The 25022-nt window shown below is 37.1% G+C and overlaps 1 pseudogene; it reads left to right on the forward strand.

Annotated features, from left to right (window-relative positions):
• Positions 1-9433: 9433 nt before the first annotated feature.
• On the forward strand, positions 9434-9891 carry LOC140523761 (THAP domain-containing protein 2 pseudogene; annotated as a pseudogene).
• The last annotated feature ends 15131 nt before the right edge of the window (positions 9892-25022 follow it).

A 25022-nucleotide genomic window follows, 5' to 3' on the forward strand; every position in this document is an offset into this window, starting at 1 on the left:
GAAGCTGTGAAGTGTGTAAAAATGCCAACCGGTTGGTGTTGAAGTTTGCAGTCAGGCAACTTGTACACGTATACGACCCAGCGGTAATCGCGGGAGGGGGGGGGTCTGGGGGTCAATTCGTTGAGTCTTAGATAGACTCGGGGAGAAGGTGACGACTCCCAACCAAATTAGTGGACTGCGGGGCCCCAGGGTGAAGGGCCCCCCAAAAAACGTTTGCTGGGTGACTGCTGGTGACGGGCGACCCTCACCTGAGAGCTGGCAAGAGAAGCTAGCAAGGGAGCTACCATAATTCGTTGAGTCTCAGACTCGGAGGTGTTGGCGACAACCCTCGACCAAAATGAGACAAAAGCAGTCCAAGAATAGAGCTTCGGGGTGGAGTCAGGAAGAAATACCGGTAAATAGTCCCTTGGGAAACCGATTACAAAATTGGCATGAATTACTAAAATTATAGAGAAAGAATGTAGAAGAAGATGATTAAGTATTGTTGTTTCATATGGGGTGAAAAGACATCGGAGGAGGAGGCACAATCTGGCCCAAATATGGTTCCTCCGAGGATTGGGTTTGCCAAAAATTAAACCTATATGTACTATTCTATTCTGTTAAATGTTTTGTCTGTATATGTTGTGTTGGTATTTCTGTGTGAATGAAAGTCTGTGTGTCTCTGTTTTCATCTGATAAGGTTGTAAATTTAGCCAGCCAGCCAGCAGGAGCAGAAAGGCTGAGCTGAACTGTCCTTGAAATTCCTGTTACTCCCTTTCTTCAACCCCTCCAGACTAGTTTCAGAGGGGCGGAGGGACAAGGAGGGAGAGAAAGGAAAAAAAAAATTCTTTTTCCCTCAGACCTAAGAGGCATGCTAGCAACCAATTAACCATTTCCTGCCTCACCCAAAAGAAGAAATTTTAGTGTAATGGGAAATAACAGAAAGTTAAGTGAATTCATTCTGGTCGTATTTGGAATTGTGAATAGGTGAAATGTGTCATCCTTAATTTAACGTTTCAGATAAGTTAGAATTTATTAAAGTTTGGTGGAAGTAAGCAGAAGATGAGAAAGTAAAAAAATCTCAAGTAAGCAACTTAGAGCTGAGAGTTTTGGATTTAGGTTTAATTAGATCAATATATTTGATGCCAGACAATGTATTTAAAGTAAAAAGATAATAGGTTTAGGTTTTTCTTTTTCTTTACAAAGTGGGAGGGCCAGAAAGGGGTGACCTTGGGAATCCTGGCACAAATAAGAGGAGGGCAGAGACACTCAGGAGCATTTCTGCCAAAAATGTTAGATCCATTAACAAAAGGATAGGTATTTGTTAGATGCAACATTAATCTAATGTAACTGTTACACGATTTTAAATTTTGTAATTTATTGCATATAGATTGGGGTTTTAAAAAGATGTAATAGAAATTTGATAATTTGAAACTTACATTTGGTTATAAAAAAAAGAGCTGAATAGGTTAATGGCTTCTTTTAAGTAAACTTAAATAAGTTTAAATTTTTAGGTAATCTATCTAAATATTGTATTAGAAATTGCATTGTTAAGTTAATTAATGAATTGGTTAAAAAGAGCTGTTATGAATTTTTTTATAAGAGTTTCCTTGTTGTAGCATTCTTATTAAGAAAATGAGAACGCTTAAAAATGTACATGTATATATATATATATATATATATATATATATATACACACACATATGTAGGTGTGATTTTCAAGCCTGTTTCATCTGAGCATGTATTATGTTAAAAGTTTATTTCTGTTGTTGAAAAGGAAATTTTAGCTAAAATTGTTTTTGCCATGAATCAAGCATTTACTCTAAAGTTATTTTTGTAAAAGAAACTTTATGGTCAAATGTGAAAAGGCTTTGGGTTTAGGTCTTTTCTTGTGATTTCTGTCAATTAGTTTCAAGGGGATTGTGATAAATTGCAAACTGTACATAAGAGAGGAAATATTTGTTGTATTAAGAAATACTTTGTAAAATCTTTCGTATGGGTTTTTGGAAGGCCTACCTATCCAATTTGTATTTGTAAGTTATAAAAGTGGGAAGAATTTAGTTTCTCTAATAGGATATGAAAATGCAATTGGTGTCATCTGAAATTTATTGTTTGGGTTCATAGCTAAAACAATTTGTTATCATTTATGAAAATTATGTTTGCCATTTGTAATTCTAATGCTAAAACCTAAAGCTGGTACGCTGTGTGTATATGTGGGAAAAGAAGCAGTCCTCAGGCTAGTAACAAGTACAGACCCAGCAGCTGAGAAGATTGTATATAGAACTTGCTTTGGTGAGAATTTGAAAATGTACAAGAAATGATCTTCAGTGATTGGCTCTTTAGGGCAAATTTAAGATCTAAGAAGTAAATAAAATCCCTGGGAACATTCTTTCTAAATCTAATGGGAATAAATAAATATTGTATCATTGTTACACAGAACAAAATTGGGATTTAAAGTTAACTGTAATTGTATTTTATTTACAGGGGGATTCAAGGAAAGGAATCCCTTACAAAACAAAAAGGGGGGGGGGCCCAGGTGGTCTGGGAGCTCCAGGAATGGTCTTGATGGGAGTGGCCAGTAAACTGGAGATTTGGACTGATAGAATTAAGAGTGGGAAGTAGAATAGACTTGGGCATAGTGATAGAGTGGACCTTAGGAGAGCTGGTTCACTTGGAAAAAAAAAAAAAAACCCAGGAGTTTTCAAGGTGACGTTTTCCAGGGCCTTTAGACAAATGAGACTAAAACTCTTTTGGGGTAATAGACAAAGGTCCCAACTTGGAATGAGATCTTTACATGTTAAAAAATGATGTAAAAGCAATTAGTATTAAAACAATCAACTGAATTAATTACTGAGACTAAATCAGAGACATCTTCAGTTTGGGAAAAAGAATTTCAGTCCAATTTTCTTAGAGGTAGGTAGCCTCTGGTAATATTTGGCATTGAAAGTTAAATGATTGTTTTGATTTGAATTCATTACATGAACATAAAAATTCAAGTTAGTGTTTGAACTTATCACATGTGTAGCTCATTCTTTTAGATTGAGCAGGGTTAGAAAGAGATTAAGTAGTTTGGGAAACGGATATACATCTACTAGAACAATGACTTATGATTGTTATTCAATCAGGAACTAGAACATGTACAGAAAGGCATGTAGGCTACTTAGACCTGCTTCAAAGATGTTCCTTGGCCAATGTGAAATTAGTTATGTCTGAAACTGATTACTGGAGCTTGCTATTTTAAGATTTTTGTGGGACTATTAACTGACTGTTCTTCTGAGTCTAACTCCAGGTGTGGATAGCAAGAGAGGTGGTCTGAGCCACTGATCCATGATGCCAATAAGCCTGTGAGATGCTGGTATGATCTGCAAAAAGGTGATCTCATGGGAAGGTCGGGAGAGCGACTGTTCAGTCTGGGCTGAGGTAGGATTCTCCTGACTCAATTTCCCCACTGACACCTGGCAGACTTAAAGCCTGGCTGAACACCAGTTGACAATCTACTTCTGCCTGGAACTGACATGAAGTAAGGGAGATGTTGTTTCCCAGCAATGTCCCTACTCTTAGTGGCAAATTCCTAAAATCAGAAGTTTTGTAAGTAATAATACCAGATCTGTTGAATAATAGATTGTTGGTAGGGGAACATCTGAGATTAAGTCTAAAATTGAGCTAACAGGTTTAGGACTTTAGAACAACAACAATAACTTAGGGTCCTCTAATTTTTAGTAATAGTGTGAAGACAATCAGGTCAAGGGCTTGTGAGACTAGCGTGCACAGTTATTATTTTGTCTTAGTTGGTTAATGTTAAATGAAAAATGGTTTGTGGACTATATTGTAAATGCTTTAAAAGAAGCATCACATGATCATAAATTGGAATTGTTTTATGATGTGATATGCACTGTGTTAAAAATGATTATTTGTTGTATTTATATAAGTACTAGAGCCTGGTATTGACTCCTTAGTGAAATCTCATCTTCCTAATGAGGGAATGAATAATGACTTACTGTGAAATGTAGAAGCTGCATTTTAATGTGAATTTTCTTTTCTTTTAAAAAAAATGACAATTTGTCAAAGTTTCAATTGTGATTTTTGTAAGAGTGATAGGAATGGTAACCTAAGATGGTATTAAGTTCAGTTTTGTAGGAGAGTGGACATCTGGATTTCTACAAGAAGATGAAGAGAAGAAGATGCTGAGATGTTGTGCTGAAGACTGTTTGAAGGAGCTTCCAGATCAGAAAACTGCATAAGATGATATTTTTCCCCAGACTGCTGTATGAGATGGAACCTCTAAATGGACAGTTCATTAATTTAAATCTCTGTATCTGTACTTATGACAATGGGACTGCCCCCTGTAATTTGCTAATGTGTCAGTCAACTTTGCTTCCTTCCCATATTCATATAAAAAAAAAAAAGGAAGATAGATGAAGGGAAGGATTCATAAGGGAAATAATGTGAAGAGGTATTTATTGATTGGATTTAGGTATGGAAAAAGGAATAAATAAGAGGAGGGGAGGAATATGGGTAAGTTGAACCCTGAACTATCTATTCCCCCATCCCAATTCAGAAAATGTTTAGCATGATTGGGAAGCCAGTAGACAAAGTTATGGAAGGTTATTGCATTTAAAAATTTTAAAGTTGTTTACTTTCATTTATAATTATTGCTATTAGTTATTAAACTCTCAAGCTTCATGCTTGGAGACACATTTTGTCAGGATTTAAAAGCTCCATCTGAAGCGTGTGTGAGAACACACAGAATTTGGAAAGGGATAGCCAATGAGATATATATATATATATATATATATATATATATATATATATATATATATATATATATATATATATATATTCATTATAAGTTTTGTTATTTGGGGAACTATACTAGGATTATTATTGTTTGTTCTTAACAGGATTCTCTGTTCAGCAATTGTTCTAAGCCATTAATCACAATATCTAAACAGGACTCTTCTATTAAGACTGTGTGGACTTGACAAACCGTGGGAACAATGCAACCAAAATGTAATACCCTGGGAATGTCCCTTTTAGGCATGATCCTGTTCCCACTGCTGGGACACCAGGCCCCAGTTATCAACCCCACTCTTGAAAAGTTTCCCGGCCCTAATTCAGACCATTGTGGACACCTTTGAGGTATCCGACTGTTGGATTTGTGGGGGGACCTCAGCAGTTAAGCCAATGGTCATGGGTAGCAGTACCGCTGAGTCCAGTCTGGATTTTAAGTAATAGATCTGTAGCACATGACAGAACAAGATTCTGGACAAGCCAAGAGAAACACCAATGGTCTTTGTCCGAATCAGTTCCAGGTGAACATTGTTTAAACCAAACAGGACCTGAATTGCAGGAGACATGGCTGGGAGAAAGTAATTGTAAATGGACATTCACACAAAGGCCAGAAACCCTGGCTCGTATTGATTGTGCCCAGTATGCAAACAGATGGGATCAGAACGGTATTACCTGTTCAGATGGTAGGGTGGTTCCTTGTACCCATTCATTTTTCCCACCCTCTTCATATGAAGAGAGAGAACAAAAGGGGAATATCACAGAGGTTGTAGGTATAAGTTTTACAACCCCTCTGATCCCAGAAAACCATGTGAAGGGTGTCACGACCATGGCTATTTGTGGAGATATATATATATATATATATATATATGAATAGTATTAAGAATAACACAGAATATAAAGAATGGGTATGGAAGTGGGAGAATGGAACACATAGGATGATGTTTGATACTTTCTGGAGTGTAATCAATAGAACTGGGGAGAATTATCAACACTGTATATGGAAGAGGAAGCAACAACTATGGAAGGGTAAGTCAGAGATCATGAAAAGGGGACCATTAGGCCCGGATGATGTGAAGTACTTTCCGGCTGTGGATTATAGAGTAAGACTGTTTCTAGAGGAAAATCCTGCTTTGAGAGGGCACTATTGGATATGTGGACAGACAGCCTATACTCACCTTCCACTAAACTGGAGAGGCGTTTCTTACATTGGATTGGTGAGACCTAAATTCTTTCTCTTGCCTGAATCAAGGAAACAGCATCTAGGGGTCCCTCTATATGATGATCTAGCAAAAAGAAAGAGGACCATGGACACCTCCCTCACTCAGACTGGAAATGCAAATGGGTGAGGTGATACTTGGCCTCCTGAGAGGATAATCAGAGAGTATGGGCCTGCAACTTGGGCTCAAGATGGGAGCTGGGGTTATAGAACCCCTATATATATCTATTAAACAGACTAATCAGACTCTAAGCAGTAGTTGAAATTATAACCAATCAAACAGCAAAGGCTTTGGACTTATTGGCTGATCAAGCCACACAGACTAGGGAAGCAGTACTGCAACATAGATTAATCTTAGATTATTTACTTGCAGAAGAAGGGGGAGTTTCTGGGAAACTCAGTTTATCTACATGTTGCTTAAAAATTGATGATAATGGAAGGATAGTGAAAGAGATCACCAAGAATATCAGGAAAGTTGCTCATGTTCCCATACAAACTTGGGGCTCCACTTTCAATACATCCTGGTGGTCCTGGTTTGAGGGGAGCTGGTGGAAGAGGTTACTGTGGTTTGGTCTTATAGCAATTAGTGGTATTGCATTACTTCCTATTTGTTTATCTTGTTTAATTTCACTAATTACTAAAATAGTTAGAAATTCTTTACTAAAACTTGCTAGAGTAGAAGATAGGACTGAAGGAGCCATTCAACTGATGATAATAAAGAAGGAAGGTTGGGCACCTGTGGAGACAAGAACCATGAATGATCCTGATTGGGATGAGGAGATTAATAGACTGTGTGAGATTATGTTACAGAACTTTGGTTGAAACATCCGTGAGAAGTCTTCAGGCTGATAAAATAAGAGGAGGGATTGAGTGGGATAGACTTAGTGAAGATTCCTCAGATTGTAATTTTTCTCCCAGGGGTGAGGTAAGGGCTAAAGGCTCAAGGTTACAATATTTTTAGAATAGAATAGTTCCATATAAGGATAAAAAACTGTCTAGTGTATTAGGGTCTCAATGATTGGACAAAACTTACGTAATTCCTCGATGTCTTCATTTCAAAAGGGATTGGTTAGATTTGGTGTCTAGAATGTAAGACTATATTCTCAGCTAATGAGGATAATGGTCAGTGGGGGGAGGAGGGACTTGCGTTAGGGTCTATATAAATCACTGTCCTGTTCTTTGTCTTCGGCTTTCCTACTCCTACAGGTGAGCCCCGCTTCTCGAGAATCGAATAAATCACTTTTCTGTCATCACTTTGAGAGGCCTCTGAGTAATTGATTTATGTAGGAACCTGAACCATCCCACACAAACTCACTGTTCGACAATAATTGCTGGGAAAACTAGATAACAGTGTGACTAGAAACTAGATATAGACCAATGCCTGACACCATATTCAAGAATAAAATCCAAATGGGTATATGATCTAGGTATTAATATTGATACTATGGACAAATTGGTGGAGCAAAGAATAGTGTATTTATCAGACTAATGGAAAAGGGAAGAGTTTTTGAGTACAGAAGAGATAGAAAGCATTATGAAGGGCAAGACGGATAATTCTGATTACATTAAACTGAAAATTTTTTGCACAAACAAACCTAATGCAACCAAAATTCAGAGGAATGTAAAAAACTGGGAAAGAATTTTTACAGCTAATGTCATTGACAAAAGCTTCATTTGTAGAATGCAAATGCAAATAGTCAAATGCAAAAAAAATAAGACATTTCAAAATTGATAAATGTTCAAAGGATATGAACAGGAAATTTTCAGAGGAAGAAATTAAAGATATCTATAGTCATATGAAAAAATGCTCTAAATCACTTTTGAATAGAGAGATGTAAATCAAAGCATCTCTGGGGTATCATATCACACCTATCAGACTGGAAAGCATGGCAGAATAGGAAGATGATAAATGTTGGCAAGGATGTGGAAAGTTGGAACACTAATACATTGTTGGTGCAGCTATGAGCTGATCCAGCTATTCTGGAGATCAATTTGGAACTATGCCCAAAGGGCTACAAAATTATGCATACCCTTTGACCAAGAAATAGTGATTCTAGGACTGTATCCCCAGGAGATTAGAAAAATGGGAAATAGTCCCACATGTACAAAAATATTTATAACAGCACTCTGTGGTGGCCAAAAACTGGAAATCAAAGGAATGTCCATCAATTGGGAATGGTTGAATAAATTATGATATATGAAAGTAATAGAATAGTATTGTGCTATAAGAAATGATGAACAGGAAGACTTTAAAGAGGCCTAGAAAGACTTATATGATCTGATGCTGAGTGAAAGGAGCAGAGCCAGGAGAACTTTGTGCATAGCAAGACCACAGCGTGCAAGAGTTTTTTTTCTGGTAGGCTTGGAACTTTATTGCATTGTAAAGATTTTTAAAAAATTTCCAGTGGTCTTCTAAGGCAAAATATCTTCCATATCTGGAGAAAGAACTATGGAATTCAATTGCAGAATGTAGCAGATCATTTTTGTTTGTGTGTGTGTGTTGTGTTTTGGTTTGTTGGATGATTTCTTCCACTCATTTTAATTCTTCTACACATCATGATTGTAATGAAAATGTATTTAACAGGAATGTATGTGTAGAACCTATACAAAGTTGTATGCCATCTTCGTGAGGGAGGGGAGAGGGAGACAGGAGGGAGGGAAAAACAATAATCTAAATTATATGGTAGTGATTGTAGAATACTGAAAACAAATAAAATTAATTTTTTAAAAAAAGAAATAACTGGATCCTGGAAAGAAATGGAATGCACCTAAGAATGATTGTTACCAATGTAAATACACATCTTGGAGCTTTGTATATCTAGCAAAAATCTCTTTAACCTGAAAAGAAAATAAAAAGGAGAAAATGTCCCTAAAAATAGATAAAAAATCAATCCCTTTGGGTGAAAAAATTTTTAAAAAGATTTAAATGAAAATAATGGCTTTAATTGTATAGACTGTTATGTGTCTCCCTACAACTGTAATTTTATCATTTGTCTGCATGTTATACTGAAACCTAAGTGTAATCATTATTTTCACCCAAATATTGCTTGCTTTCTTAGCTGGGTAAAGAAAGATAATAAAATTGTGAGAAAAAAAACAAAAAACAACAACAAACCCAAGTAATTCTAAAATTGTCAATTTATTGGGACAAACATGCGTTTCACATCTAGAACATTATTATAATACGACTTGTTAATAATGTCTGACTTCATACATGTTGCATTATCTTTTTATCTCCACTATCTCCTTATCTTTCATCCCTTCTCCAGTACTAATGCAAAAAGCTTTAATAAATGGTGTTCCCTGGAGGCCCGTCACCTTATTAAAGGGAAAGAAAGCCCAGGTTGAGTAGTAACCTTCCCACCTTTTGTAACCCTGCAGTGGTCCCCAGCGCTCCCTCCTGCTCACAATTGGGCTCTGTGTCCTCAGATAAGGGAAGTCAGAGAGATGCCCACCAACAGCGTCGCCGTGTGCTGTGCCGCGAGCTACAACAAGCACATCAACGTCAGTTTCCACAAGTTTCCCTTAGACCTTCAAAGAAGAAAGGAATGGATTCTTCTGGTTAGGCACAAAAATTTTGTTCCAGGGAAACATACTTTTCTTTACTCAAAACACTTTGAAGTCTCCTGTTTTGACCTAACGGGACAAACAAGATGACTTAAAATGGATGCTATACCAACAATTTTTGATTTCTGTACTCATCTAAAACCAATGAAACCCAAGTGACGGTATTCCTAAGAAAAACTCTTGTATCCCAATAGAACCATCCAATGTGAAATCCAATGTTAGCTGTCAGTAAGTTCTACCTGAATGCAGCTATGCCTTTAAAAATCCAATAGAGACAAATGGAGAAAAAGACAGTGATCTTAATAAGAAAGATGAAGAACTGCCTTCAAAAAGAATGAAGACCAACATGGAGATTGTTCAAAATCACATTGGAAAGTTCATTAAGTATTAAACCAAATTTCTTAATCCTCATTCAAATGTATGATATGACATTGTGAATATACTATAATGCTTAACCGTAGATGGTTCCACATTTTTTTCACAGAAGGTGTTTGTTTTATGTGAAAAAAGCAAGCAAGATTTGTATCTGGGGGTTTTTCTTTTCAAAAAATACTTGTTGACATTCTAGTAACCACAAAGAACACTAATTCAATTTTCACAAAAGATAGTTTTCTATAATCGAAGATAATTGATCACTTTGACAAAATGTGTACTTCTGGAGATAACAAATGAATACTTCCTATCAGAATTTTGTATCCAAGAATGACGCTTTGAACTCCCAAAATTTAGGCAAAATGTAATCTCCTTGGGGGCAAGGGCTGCTGTTTTCCTTTCTGTATGCACAGTATCCTACACATACTGGGCACTTAATAAAAATCTATTGAATCGAATCTCTAGTACCTAACATCAGTATATTTTCAGTATACTCCAAGAAGATCTGACAAATTCAGAAGTAAGGAAATAGTTTATTTGTGTTCTTATTGGGCACTTGTCACAAATGCTTGTGGAAAAATTTGTGTGTATTGAAGAACTTTCATCTTTTAAATAAGTTTTATCCAATCATAACAAGTTAAACATGACTATTATATTTTAGTCACGGCCTATCTTTATGTCTTGTCACTAGTTTATCATCAGCAAAAATGATTATTTACCAGTTTTTTTTTATTTGAATTAATTAATTTATTTAACTTTTAACATTCATTTTAACAAAATTTTCTCCCCTTTTGTCCCGTCCCCCCCAAACACCAAGCATTCTAATTGCCCCTATGACCAATCTGCTCTCTCTTCTATCATCCCTCTCTGCCCTTGTCTCCGTCTTCTCTTTTGTCCTGTAGGGCCAGATAACTTTCTATACCCCTTTACCTATATTTCTTATTTCCTAGTGGCAAGAACATTACTCGACAGTTGTTCCTAACACTTTGAGTTCCAACTTCTTTACCTCCCTCCCTCCCCACCCCTTCCCTTTGGAGGGCAAGCAATTCAACATAGGCCAAATCTGTGTAGTTTTGCAAATGACTTCCAGAATAGTTGGGTTGTATAAGACTAGCTATACTTCCCTCCATCCTATCTTGTCCCCCATTACTTCTATTCTCTTTTGATCCTGCCCCTCCCCATGAGTGTTGACCTCAAATTGCTCCCTCCTCCCCATGTCCTCCCTTCCATCATCCCCCCCACCCTGCTTATCCTCTTATCCCCAACTTTCCTGTATTGTAAGATAGGTTTTCATGCCAAAATGAGTATGCATTTTATTCCTTCCATTAGTGGAATGTGATGTGAGTAAACTTCATGTTTTTCTCTCACCTCCCCTGTTTATCCCTCCTCTAATAAGTCTTTTGCTTCCCTCTTTTATGAGAGATAATTTCCCCATACCATTTCTCCCTTTCTCCTCCCAATACTTCTCTCTCACTGCTTGATTTCATTTTTTTAGGATATGAGCCCATCCTGTTCAATTCACTCTGTGCACTCTGTCTCTATGTGTGTGTGTGTGTGCATGTGTGTGTGTGTAATCCCACCCAGTACCCAGATACTGAAAAGTTTCAAGAGTTACAAATATTGTCTTTCCATGTAGGAATGTAAACAGTTCAACTTTAGTAAGTCCCTTATGACTTCTCTTTGCTGTTCACCTTTTCATGCTTCTCTTCATTCTTGTGTTTGAAAGTCAAATTTTCTTTTCAGTTCTGGTCTTTTCATCAAGAATGCTTGAAAGTCCTCTATTTCATTGAAAGACCCATTTTTCCCTTGAAGTATTATACTCAGTTTTGCTGGGTAGGTGATTCTTTGTTTTAGTCCTAGTTCCTTTGACTTCTGGAATATCCTATTCCATTACCTTCGGTCCCTTAATGTAGAGGGTGCTAGATCTTGTGTTATCCTGATTGTATTTCCACAATACTTGAATTGTTTCTTTCTAGCTGCTTGCAATATTTTCTCTTTCACCTGGGAATTCTGGAAATTGGCCACAATGTTCCTAGGAGTTTCTCTTTTTGGATCTCTTTCAGGCGGTGTCCTGTGGATTCCTTGAATACTTATTTTGCCCTCTGGTTCTAGAATCTCAGGGCAGTTTTCCTTGATAATTTCATGAAAGATGATGTCTAAGCTCTTCTTTTGATCATGGCTTTCAGGTAGACCCATAATTTTTAAATTGTCTCTCCTGGATCTATTTTCCAGGTCAGTTGTTTTTTCCATGAGATATTTCACATTATCTTCCATTTTTTTCATTCTTTTGGTTTTGTTTTGTGATTTCTTGGATTCTCATAAAGTCCTTAGCCTCCATCTGTGCCATTCTAATTTTGAAAGACCTATTTTCTTCAGTGAGCTTTTGAATCTCCTTTTCCATTTGGCTAATTCTGCTTTTGAAAGCATTCTTCTCCTCATTGGCTTTTTGAACCTCTTTTGCCAATTGAGTTAGCCTATTTTTCAAGGTGTTATTTTCTTCAGCATTTTTTGGGTCTCCTTTAGCAGGGTGCTGACCTGCTGTTCATGCTTTGACTGCATGTCTCTCATTTCTCTTCTCAGCTTTTCCTCCACCTCTCTAACTTGATTTTCGAAATTCTTTTTGAGCTCTTCCATGGCCTGAGCCCATTGAGTGGGCTGGGATATAGAAGCCTTGACTTCTGTGTCTTTCCCTGATGGTAAGCATTGTTCTTCCTCATCAGAAAGGAAGGAAGGAAATGCATGTTCACCAAGAAAGTAACCTTCTATAGTCTTATTTCTTTTCCCTTTTCTGGGCATTTTCCCAGCTGGTGACTTGACTTCTGAATATTCTCTTCACACCCACTTCGCCTCCAGATCCGCCCAGCCAGGGCTTGGGGTCTGAGATTCAAATGCTGCTTCCCAGCCTCAGGGCTTTTGGCGGGGGCAGGGCTGCTATTCAGTGTGAGATTAAGTTCAGGTGCTCACGTGGGGTCAGTGCTGCCTCATGGGCTCAGTTCCCTCAGGGGGTTTATGCAGAGACCTTCAACAATGGATCCAGTCTCCTGCCTGCTTAGGGAGCCCTGGTCTGCTCCCACCTCTGCTGCTGTCTCCCGAGGGGCCCTGAGTTATGGGGGCACCCCACTCCCCTCTCGACCCGCCAAAGAGACCCTCTCACTAACCCCCATCACCTGTGGGTGGAGGGACCTGCACGGCCGCTGGAGATCCCGTCCCTAAAGCCCACTCAGATCTGTTCCTCTCAGTGCCGCAGCCGTGGCAGGGCTGTGCTTGGCTCCCAGTCCCGGCACCGAGTCTGTGGTGCAAAGGACCTTTTGCGAGAGGCTTGCAGGTCCCTCTGGAACAGTAATCTCCTTCGCTCCAATGTTCTGTGGCCTCTGGTGCTGCAGAATTCGCAGTGAGTTGCTATTTACAGATGTTCTATGGGTTGTGGGTTTGGAACTATGTGTATGTGTGTCTTTCTACTCCGCCATCTTGGCTCCACCCCCCTGGTCTTATTTACTAGTTTTATACTTCTAGCTAAAGGTGGTCACATACTAATTTAAAAATGAGGTGTATCTTTTAAAATTTTAGCTAACAAGGACCAGAGCAGTATTCATTCTATTCTTGTCCGTTAGTTCTAGTTCACAACAGGTAACTGAAATGACTGTAAAGTTGTTAGCAATGTCTCTAAAGAAATACAATGGAACAACAAACATTAAAGCTTTTTGGAAAAATAAAAAAAATTAAGAAAATAAATTATGTTCCTTTTCCTTTACAATTAAAATAAAAACTAAGTGTAGCCCACTGTCTTGCTCTCATTTTGCTTCTATAGAGATTCAAGGGCTCAAAGCACTCAAAGACAGGAAAAAGAGAAAGGTGTAAAAAAAGAGAAAGCACTCAGAAGAGGAAATTATGATAATTCTAGTTTAAGTTTGGGTATGATTTGATTAAATCAATCAAGTCACTCTACTACATCAGAACAAGGCCTAAGTACTAATCATCGGTGGGACAGGAAATTTACTAAGATTGGTTGATTGCTATTTTATGCCTCACAGAGCTAGATTAAAACCACTAATCTACATCAGAATAAGGATTTCTAGTGCCTAGTGGTGAAGAGAAGAGACAGAAACAACAGAGGAAAAAAATCACTTACTGGAAGGAGAAGGATGGAGACCTTGATTTTCAACTCCATCATGCCCTCAGCCACTAGCTGGTAGTGAGATTTTATTGGAGTTATCCGTCTTTTTTCATTGTTATCCTAGTCCTATCCCTATCCCTGGAGGAGTGTCTGCATCAGAAGCCAAGGACATATGGGATATGCTGATGAAACTCAGGTTCCATGTCCTTGGCAAAGCCCATCACTAAAACTTTTACTATACCTAATGTGAACTTTGTCACTCTCTCTAAAAGGGGAATGAAAGATCTTCCAGGAACTAGAAGCTATGAGTTACCTCTTTGCTACATGTCCTCTTTAAACCTTAATTCACTTTGTTCTGCACTTCACATGAACTAGTGGAAGCATGTTGCACACATCCTTTTGGTGGGAATTTTTAGCAACTGTTCTTAGTGTACTGTTGTATTAATTATCTCTTGCTAAAAGCTGAAGTCTGATTAATTTTTATTAACTAGTAATTAGTAAAGAGAAAAACCGTATTGGGGGCACAGAACACATTCTATAACATTAGAAACATCCACAAAAGTCTTTTGATCTACCCCTAAAACCATGAAGAGATACTTTTTCCTTCAGGCACTGTGAAAATTAAAACACCCAAGGAGAAAGCAGCTAAACTGAGAGAGCTTTAGGGCCTAGAACTGAAATTGTGAGTGAGGATGATGTGGAGAAAGAAATATACAGAACTGATGAGACTGAAAGTTATCCTATGCTCTATTAAGTTGTTAAGACTAAAGAAAGCTGATTTCTCATTTTCATTTATGAATTTGAAACAGGGAGCAAATATGTTCTGTTCTATATAAGGTGAATAAGGATAGCCAGGTTTCCTTATCTTTATCTCTACTGATGCCCAAAATCTGGAAGGGGCCCAGGAGGAGAGTTAAGAGTGAGTATCTCATGTCAGTTATGTGGTACAGTGCAGAGAGTACCTGACCTGGAGTCAGTCAGATCTGGCCCCAGACACATAAGGTGTATGACCCTGGAACAGTGAATTAAATTTGTTTACTTGAGTTTCCTCATCTGTAAAATGAACTAGAAAAGGAAATGGAAAACTACTTCAGGATCTTTCTGTACCCCCCCCCCCCCCCGCCAATAAATAAATGAGGTCATGAAAATCCAAAAATGACTGAAAAACCACTGACCAGTAGCATCTCATGGCAATTACTGACTCCATATTTAGTGTCACAAAAGTCTTATTGGAATTCTAAACTTTAAAAGCTCTAGATATATAAATGATACAAACACACACACACACACACACAATCAAGGGATACTAAGTTAAATTTTTAAAATATTGGTGTGTTTCTCATTAAAATTCAACATAACTACCATTTAATGCTATACATTCTTCTAATCAAGCATCAAAGCATCCCAGTGAACATAGTACCAATCTTTAAGTTCAGAAGATACTTTCTGGCTCAGTTACTCTGTGTAAAATCACATAACCTCTGTTGGCCTCACTTTCTTCTTCTTGAAAATAGGAATAATAATAGCAACTAGGTCCCACTTTTGTGATGATTAAAGAAAATATTAGTAAAGTTCTTAGCCATGCCTAGTGTAAAGTAAGTGGTACATAAATGTTAAGTATTAGTAGTATTATTGTTGTTAATTATAATTAAACATAAAAATAATAACATTATTTAACATGGATTTTCACTTCAGTAATAATTAATAATATATAATTCTTTAATTATGATTATAATTATAACATTAGGTCAGCAGTTGACACAACAATAATAATTAATAATCAGTGACTTTCAAACCTTGTTTAGTGGTAACTTGAATTGGAAAATCTTTCCTATGCATTAATAGGCCCATTACAGCACAAGTCACAAGTGGTGGGAGGAGGAAGGATAGAGCACACCCAGGAGGAAGTGAGTGAGTGTGGTCAAGGTAGAGGGGAGAGGACACAGGCAGTTGTGGGACTAGACTCTGGCTTCTGAATGTTTGCTTGTGAGAAGGCCCTGGCTGACAGAAGCAAGGCTTGGAATGTTTTGCTCCCTATGGTGATCACGTTTATTAACTTCTTGGTCACTATGATGGATTTTGCTTTCTGGTTCTGAGATTTGTTTTTCTGGTATCTAAATAAATTATTTTCTTCTGCCTTCTGTATGGAGAGTCTTTTATATTTTGATATTGAGAACTATGCTGGCATATTCATAGGCACCACCAGTGCTGTGAATATTGCCTTGTTGATACATTTGGCATCACAAACAGGATCACAAGGTATAATCTCTATTTGGAGGCAGAAAGGATTTAGAAGAAGAAACATCAAAGAAAAGAACTATAAAGAAACAACAATCCCAGGCTGAGATGGATAACTACTTCATCACTAGCCAAAAGTAGTCCAAGAGCATGGGACCCTGGGAAAACTGGGAAATGAGGTTATAGTATGGGGAACCTGGAATTCTGGAAAAGAAAGATGCTTTCAAGTAATATCAAAAATACCAGGGAAGGAATTGACAGGGGTAAATAGAAGAGGCTGGGTTTTATTAACTGGCTATTGTACTATGTGTAAAATCAGAGTTGAGCTGCTCAAGGAAAAAAATCAGGTAGGAAAAAAGTTAGCTAGATTGCTTAGAAATTCTCAGCCTTCAGGATGTCCTTCACAAGAGCAGTTTAGGGGGTCTCAACCAGAAAGAAAGGCTATTCATTTAGCTTAGATGAGGCTGAAGATTGACAAAAGAAATGCACATATGCCCTTTGTACAGACCCAGCCTAGTTGCCACAGTGGCCAATGAAGTGAAATAATTTTAGAGGAAGAAATTTCTCAGGCAGAAGCTCATCCAATAGTGAGGGGGAACAGGAGAACCAAGAAGGTAACTCAGTATTTAGGGAAAAAATTGAGGACTTTACTCACAGGAGGTCACATAAATATTGAGTCAGTTCACTCAAATGATGGGAGAATTGTTAATATCTTGGATCAGTGATGATGGAGCTGAAGGAATATTTATAGCCGTGTGGACTGTGTAAAATTTTTAGATCTTGATCAGAATTGTTTTGTACAGCAAACTTTTAGAAATTACAATATTCAAGGAGGTATACAACTAATTGGTTAGCTTTGGCTGCAGAAGGCTGCAGTATCCTACTGACTCTATGTGGCCTAGTGGGGACAGACCCTGGTATTAACTTAGGGACTACATAAGAAAGTTAATGGAGGAGGTAATGAAGACTGCCATAATTATTGGAAATGTAGATGCATACTGTGATACTTCTTTTGCAGTTTACCATTGAAATATAATAGTGAAGACAGCTTCTCCTACTTATAAGCATTGATTTTGAAACTAATAATTTGGGAAATAGGGCATCCTCTTTCAGAGATGTTGCACAAGATTTCACAGTTAAGTGACTTAGGGGAATGAGGAAAAGACAAAATTCCTAGGGAGAGAAGAGCCAGTGGATTCAAAATCAGAATAAATTGACAAGGAGAGAATTGTGTACTGCTCTATTATGATCAGGGCTAGATTTTGGAAGCATAGAAGGTATTCTAACTAATGAACTCTATAGAATATACTGAGAAGTGGAACTTCATACTAGACAAAATAGAGAAGTAAGAACTGCCCCTACAGATCATGCTGAACTTTTGTATCCAAGTTTGTAGCATAGTTAGGGAGAATAGGAAGTTGGTCAAACCCTAGCTCAGATTAAAGAAATATATAGATGGGATTATAGACCCCTTATCAATTTGATCATATAATGGAGAAATGGATCAAATACTGTAACCAGGGCATCAATAGATACTTATATATGAAAACCCTGTTAAGTGTAAACGTGGAACTCCTATCACCATCACAATATTGAAAGGGGCCAAAATATCAGCCAGACAAGTTAATCTTATCATGGCAACTGTACAATTACCTAAGAAAGAATCTAATGTGGTAATAGTACCTATTTCTGAATACATCACTTGAATAGATATATTGAGAAGTATGACTTTAAATTTATCTGAGGGGAGATAACCAATTTGCAGTAGGAAGATAGGAATTAATACAGTTTTAATGGGTAAAATTAAAATGAACCTAATCACTTTACTTGAAACTTCTGAAGTGATTGCTTTAAAGCAGTATCCTATGCCAGGTGGACGAGATAAGACTACCAATACTACAAAGGAATATGATGAGGCAGGAGTGTTAAGCCCTATTCGATGGAATAATCCTGTCTGACCAGTAAGAAAATCACGTGAGACATGGAGGATGACAGTGGATTATAGAAAACTGAATGAAGTAATTCCTCCCTTGAATGCTGTTATTCCAGATACCATTACCTTAATGAAAAAGATCCAGAAAGATGATAGGACTTTGTACAAAGTTATTGAATTAGCCAATGCTTTTTATTTTTTTATTATCAAAATAGATTAGAAACAATGGGACCAATTTGATTCCATTTGGCAGTGCCGACAATATACCTTTATATGCTTGCCTTAAGGATATCTGCATAGCCCCACTATTTGTCATAGGATTGTGGCTGAACATTTGGATTAATTAGAGCTAAGTGATGTACAGCTTGCCCACTACATAGATGACATTATGATATAGGGAAAAACTGCAGAAGTGGAGAAGAGTTTGAGATTTTTAATTGAGCATATGAAAAGCAAAGTGTGGGGGATTAACCCTGCAAAGATTCAAACACTAGCTCAAATTGTAAAGTTTCTGGGTATACAATGGTTTCAGAGGTTATGAGAGATTCTCATGCATCTAACAAAAGACTCAGTATTTTTCTATCCCCATCAGAAAGAAAGAGGCCCCAGGGTTTAGAGGATTATTTGGATATACATATCACATCTAGGACAAATTTTAAAACCTTTACATAAAATTGCTGGGAAAAAATATGAATTTGATTGGAGACTAGAGCAGACCACTGTTTTTTTTTTTTTTTTTTTTTTGTAAATCATTTTATTTGTTTTCAGTTTTCTACAATCACTTCAATATATCTCAGATTTTCCCCCCTTCCTCCTCCTCCTTCACCACTTCCTCCCCTTTCACTCCCTGAGATGGTGTGCAATCTTATACAGGTTCTACACATACATTCTTATTAAATACATTTTCAACTTAGGCATGTTGCATAGAAGAATTAAAATGAATGGAAGAAACCATTAAACAAAACAAAACATAACACAAGAGAAAATGCAGACTAAAGCTTTTGATGAAGCTAAAGCAGTTATTCAATTGGCCCTAAATTTATGGGCTATTCAAAGTGGCCTAGTGGAATTAGAAGTGACTGTCCAGGATGACTATGCAAACTAGAACTTATAGCAAAAACAACAAAGCCAAAAATGAACTCTTACGATTTTTGTCTAGGAAACTCCCTTCATCTGGAGCTCAATATATCCCTTTTTAAAAGCAGTTTTTAGCTGCATATTGGGATTTGGTAGAGACTGAACAGTTAACTTTAGGCCATAAGGTAATACTAAGGCCTAGAATCTCAATCATGGTCTGGATAATGAGTACTCCAGCTTCTTGTCGAATTGTACATGCACAGGAAGCTAACATAATTAAATAGAAATGATATATTCAAAATAGACCCAAAACAGGCAAAAGTGGGGTTTCTGCTTCACATGAATCTATACCTAGCGTAGAGACTGAGGGAAATGGTACAGCCTCTGAACCAAAGCAACAGTTGTTGCAGTCCTTGATAAAATGGAATATGATATGATGGGTATCAGATGCATTAACTGAAGAACAAAAAAATTACTGACAGGTGAGCAAAATATTTGGGTCACAAAAGACATTAGGAAGTGATAGCTTAAAACCTATGTATTAGACAGAGTTTGGAAAGTACTAGGATAGGTGCAGGTAGTCAGTAGGCTGAATTTATGGCAGTACACCAAGCTATCAAAAGAGAACAATGAGGACAGTGTCATATATTCAATCATACGTGGGTGGTAGCTAATGGGTTAGCTACACAGGTGCCCATGGGGGAAATTCAAACTTGGGAAATTCATGGCAAAAAATTCTGGGACAAAGAATTATAGAAAGATATATGCAACATGTCTTTGGTTACTATTTTGTCAGTTTTTCATGTAGATGCTCACATGACCCTTACCATGTCAGAACGTGAGTACAATGCACATGATTATTGACTAGCAAAGATTGCTACTCAACATATTGTCCCTACTCTGACACCAGCTGATGATCTGGCACTAGCAAAATGTGTCCATCAAACTGCTGACTATTTAGGGGTCTAGGTAACACATGAGTGGGAACAAACCCGAGGTAATTGTATCTCTCATCCATTGTTCAAACAAGTAACTGAAAAATGTTATATGTGTTAGTTGAAAAAGGAACAAATTGTTCCTCAGATAGTAACTGGAGAGATAGAAAGGGGAAAAGTACTAGCCCAAATCTGACAAACAGATTATGCTGGACCCCTACTCCAAGATAAAGGATGCAAATTTATATGTCTTTGTATTGATACATATTCAGGTATACCAGTAGTTTGTCTCTATAAGAATGCCACCTAGAAAATAACTTGTAAACTTTAGATATCATAAGTCTACATTATAGAACCCCAGTGCCGATTCAAAGCAACAATGGGTCATACTTTGAAGGTAATGAAATGAAGAGATATTGTGTATTAAATAATCTTCAATGGATATATCATACTCCATATTATTTATAAGTGTCTGGTTTAATTGAAAGAATGAATGGTTATTGAAAGAACAATTAAGGAAGTTAAGTTGTAATAATTCCTATCAACATTGGAAAGAAAATCTGTTCATTTCTTTATGCAATTTGAATAATAGACCATTGGAAGGAAGTACACCTCTAGCCAGAATGATGACCCCAAATCTGCAAATTAGAAAACAACAAACATGTAAGATCCCAAATGTTGAGTATTGGACTGTGAGGCCAGATGTTCCAGCACTGTACCCAGGAACACCTGGTTCAGTAGGCTATGATCTGCATTGTTTAGAAGACTTTTGGTTGCATAGGAAAGAAATAAGAAGAATCTCTACTGAAATATATATGAGAATCCCTAAGAACCATTTTGGACATATATTACCTAAACCAGGATTAGAAGCTCAAGGAATACATGTATTAGCTGGAGTGATAGATTCCAATTATCAAGTAGAAATTATTGTGACATTCCAAAAGTTAGGTGATGAACCCATATAGTTTCGTAAAAATGATAGGCTAGTTCAAGTAATTATTATTCCTTGTGAAATAAGACTACTTGTGAAAATTGAACCTCCTTATTGATATGATAAAATCAAAAGTTAAAGTATAGGTAAAACAGAAGCCAGATGAAGTTCCAAAGGCTGTGGAATTATAGCAAATAGGAAAGATAGTACCATAACTGCTGTTTATTCAGGAGAGGATGATTACCAAATTGTACCCTCAACTCATATATTCTACCATGAGTAAGACTATGATAATGGTTCACAGACTCAAGAACCACAGTTGACCCTGTATCTACCCTGCTTCTGGTTACTGTTTAATGATTTCTTTTTGGCTTTTGTCCATCAAACTTGTTTGCTAGACTTGATTCTGGTAGGCTTAGTACCCTCCACCTGTGGATGTGTGACCACTTAAGTCAGATGACACCCCCTATCCATGATTATGCTGTGTCTTCTCTGGACCTGAAGTCAACCAAGCTCCAGATGCTAGCTAAAGAACTGGTCTCTCAAATGGGACCTGTTGGAACTCTGTGGCAGCTCTGTGTCCAATCTCAGCAGGAAGTACCTATGGAAGAAGAGACCTTTGCCCCTTACCCCAAGATTTTGGGCCTTGTTTGTTCAGGGGTGGGGGGAATGATGGGGCTCTTGTGCTCAGATCCCACTGTAAGATACTGTTTTATGTGCTCATTTTTTGTTATCCCTGTTGTATTGCTGTAAAGTTCTGTTGATGCAAGTTGCCCCACTGACCTATGTAATGAATGTGAAAGATCTTATGGCTAAGTGTAATGATAATTCGAATTGGAAAGTCTTTCCTATTCATTTATAAGTCCCTTAAATCACCTGGAAACCTAAGTTGCATGTGGTGGGAGGAGATTTCTGAACAGGCAGAATAGGAATGGTGGAGCAGAACCAGGAGGAAGTGAGTGAGTGTGGTCAGGGTAGAGAGGAGAGGACACAGGCAGTTGTGCAATAAGACTCTGGCTCCTGAATGTTTGCTTGTGAGAAGGCCCTGACTGACAGGAACAAGGCTTGGAATGTTTTGCTCCTTATGGTGATCACGTTTATTAACTTCTTGGTCACCATGATGGATTTTGCTTTCTGGTTCTGGGATTTGTCTTTCTGGTGTCTAAATAACTGTTTTTCTTCTGACTTCTATAGGGAAAGTCTTTTATATTCTGTGATTGAGAACCATACTGGCTTATTCATAGTCACCACCAATGCTATGAAGATTGCCTTGGCAATACACCTTGTAACAACTTTTACCAACTGCTATGCAGTGACTGAAGATATTACATTTGTCATCCTATGATAACCTAAAGCAAACGGTTTGTCATACATAAATGACAATATTTATATGACTGTAAAAGAAAAAGTTCAGTGTGTATAGGTAAAGTGACCAATGTGGCCAAGAAAGAGGACCTCCTCTACCAATCCTCTAATTTGAAGAAGTGTCATCCACATACTATCACTTCTAATGCATGACAGGGTTATGTCTCCTGATAATAATATAATTTATTCTTCAGAATTATGTAAGTATAAAAAGAGTGTGCATAACTTAATCTTTCAATTGTGTTCTATGAGTCTGTGGTATTTTTATATCAGAAGCTATGAAAGCTTAAAACTGCACTAAGATTTTTGGGACAATTTGCAATAACACTTACTCTAATTTCCTTTTTTCCTTGTTATTCTCCCTAAAACTAAGAATTGAAGAAATTGGGGGCCAAAATTTTATTAATGTGTGATTAGTAATTAAGAGATTTGAGCACATATATAGCAATCACCATGAATTTTAAAGAAACACTATGTATTTTGAGATGGGGGGGATTGTCTCCTTTTCCAACATAATTTTATCATAAAGAACTTCTTAATATAGTGACAGGAGGAGGTAGTACCTATTAACCAGTATTAAAAATGATTGTTAATAAGCAATACCTTAGAGATTCAGAGCTTTACTTGCCCCCCTCTTCCAAATCCTTTCTTTAAAAGTGGTTTTTCTTCAGGACAATATTGATAATGTGATTGCATTGACTCTTCTTATCCTGGTCAACTCCTTCCCGAACTTGCAAGCAAATTAATCTATGGTAGATAATCCCATTGTGTTCTACTCAAATTTGGGTGGAGACAGACTGGGAGTGGTCTAGTATAGAGACATTTTCTCTGTCCAGAGGTGAGGGAATGACATCAGCCCCTGTTGGAAGGTAAGTAAACTGTGCTTGCTAATCCCAATGGGACCTCAGTTTCCAACTGGCTCCCATGCATGGACATATGGGAGTGGTCTAGTATAGAGACATTTTCTCTGTCCAGAGGTGAGGGAATGACATCAGCCCCTGTTGGAAGGTAAGTAAACTGTGCTTGCTAATCCCAATGGGACCTCAGTTTCCAACTGGCTCCCATGCATGGACATATGCATGCCACCCACTTTGAGAGAAATAAACACAGATACAACCTAACTCTGATGGTTTGTCTTTCTTAGATGAAAGTATGAAGGTTATTATACCACTGGTTATTATAACTCGCTCTTTACATGATCACCAAATTAAAAATTGTAAACTTTAATAGACAGAAATGACTTAACAGTGGGCAAATTTGTTCCTCTCCAGACTGCACTTGAACTTTTTCCACCATACCTTAGATATATTTTCATCCTAAAAACTCAATTCATCCCTGCAATTCAAACACTGGAAGTATGCACTACAATTATAACTTCTCCCACTTATTTGATGACTCCTCCCAGAAATTTGAAACAAGGAGGACCCCCAGTCCAGCTGTGTTTTCATTGCTCCCTCCAAGCTATAATCCTGAAATTCTCTACCAGGCTCCCTAGGTGGGTGCTTAACCCTCTTTTCAACTCTCATTTCGGTATTGTCTTCTACCATTAGAAAGTAAGCTCCTTGAAGACAAGAGCTCTTTTTCTCCTTGTATTTTTATTCTAGGACTTTGTGCAATCCTCTGTAAATTGTAATTTCTGTTTTAAGTGTAGAGGATAAACAAAGGTAACAATGAAACAATTCCTACTTTTAAGGAACATAGATCCATTTTCCGCTTACATAACTCTACCTAAATTTCTGGGAAATTAGAGATTCAAGGTAATGATTTTCTCAGGAATAAATCCATACATTCACAAAAAAAGAAGCAATATATTGTGAATGGTTCATTCCGCTTAATTATTATGGTACTGAAAAGTGCCTAAAATGGGAAGGTCATTCACTGTAAAACCTCTAAAGGTCATATTTTGGTTTATAATATAGTTTGAGAATGTTGTTTTTTAAAATATGTTTCAATTTATTTTGTTAAATATTTCCAAATTACATGTAAAATTAACATTATTTTTTTTGATATTGAGTTCTGAATTATCCCTTTTCTTCCTTTTACTCCCCCACACATTGATAAGTCAAGCAATATCATATTGATTATTCAGGTGAAGTCATGAAAAAGATCTTTCTGTGTTAGCCATCTTGCAACAGAAAACATACAAAACAAAGCAAAAATTTTTTAAAAAGTATAAGAAAGTAGGGAAAGGATGTTTTAATCTGTACTCATATTTCACCAGTTCTTTCTCTGCAATTAGACAACATTTTTTATCATGGATTCTTTGGAATCATCTTGGATAATTTTCTTGACCAGAATAAATAAAATTTGCATGGTTGATCATTTTACAATATTGCTGTTACTGTGTACAATATTCTCCTATTTTTTCACTTCACTCTGCATCAATTTATGTGTGTTCATAGTTTTTTTTTAAACATTCCTGCTACTCATTTCTTATAGCAAAATGCCATTCCATCATAGTCATGTAACATGACTAGTTTAATCCATTCCGCAGTTGATGAGAG

This window comes from Notamacropus eugenii, chromosome 2 (assembly GCF_028372415.1).
Source record: "Notamacropus eugenii isolate mMacEug1 chromosome 2, mMacEug1.pri_v2, whole genome shotgun sequence".
NCBI classification, from domain to species: domain Eukaryota; kingdom Metazoa; phylum Chordata; class Mammalia; order Diprotodontia; family Macropodidae; genus Notamacropus; species Notamacropus eugenii.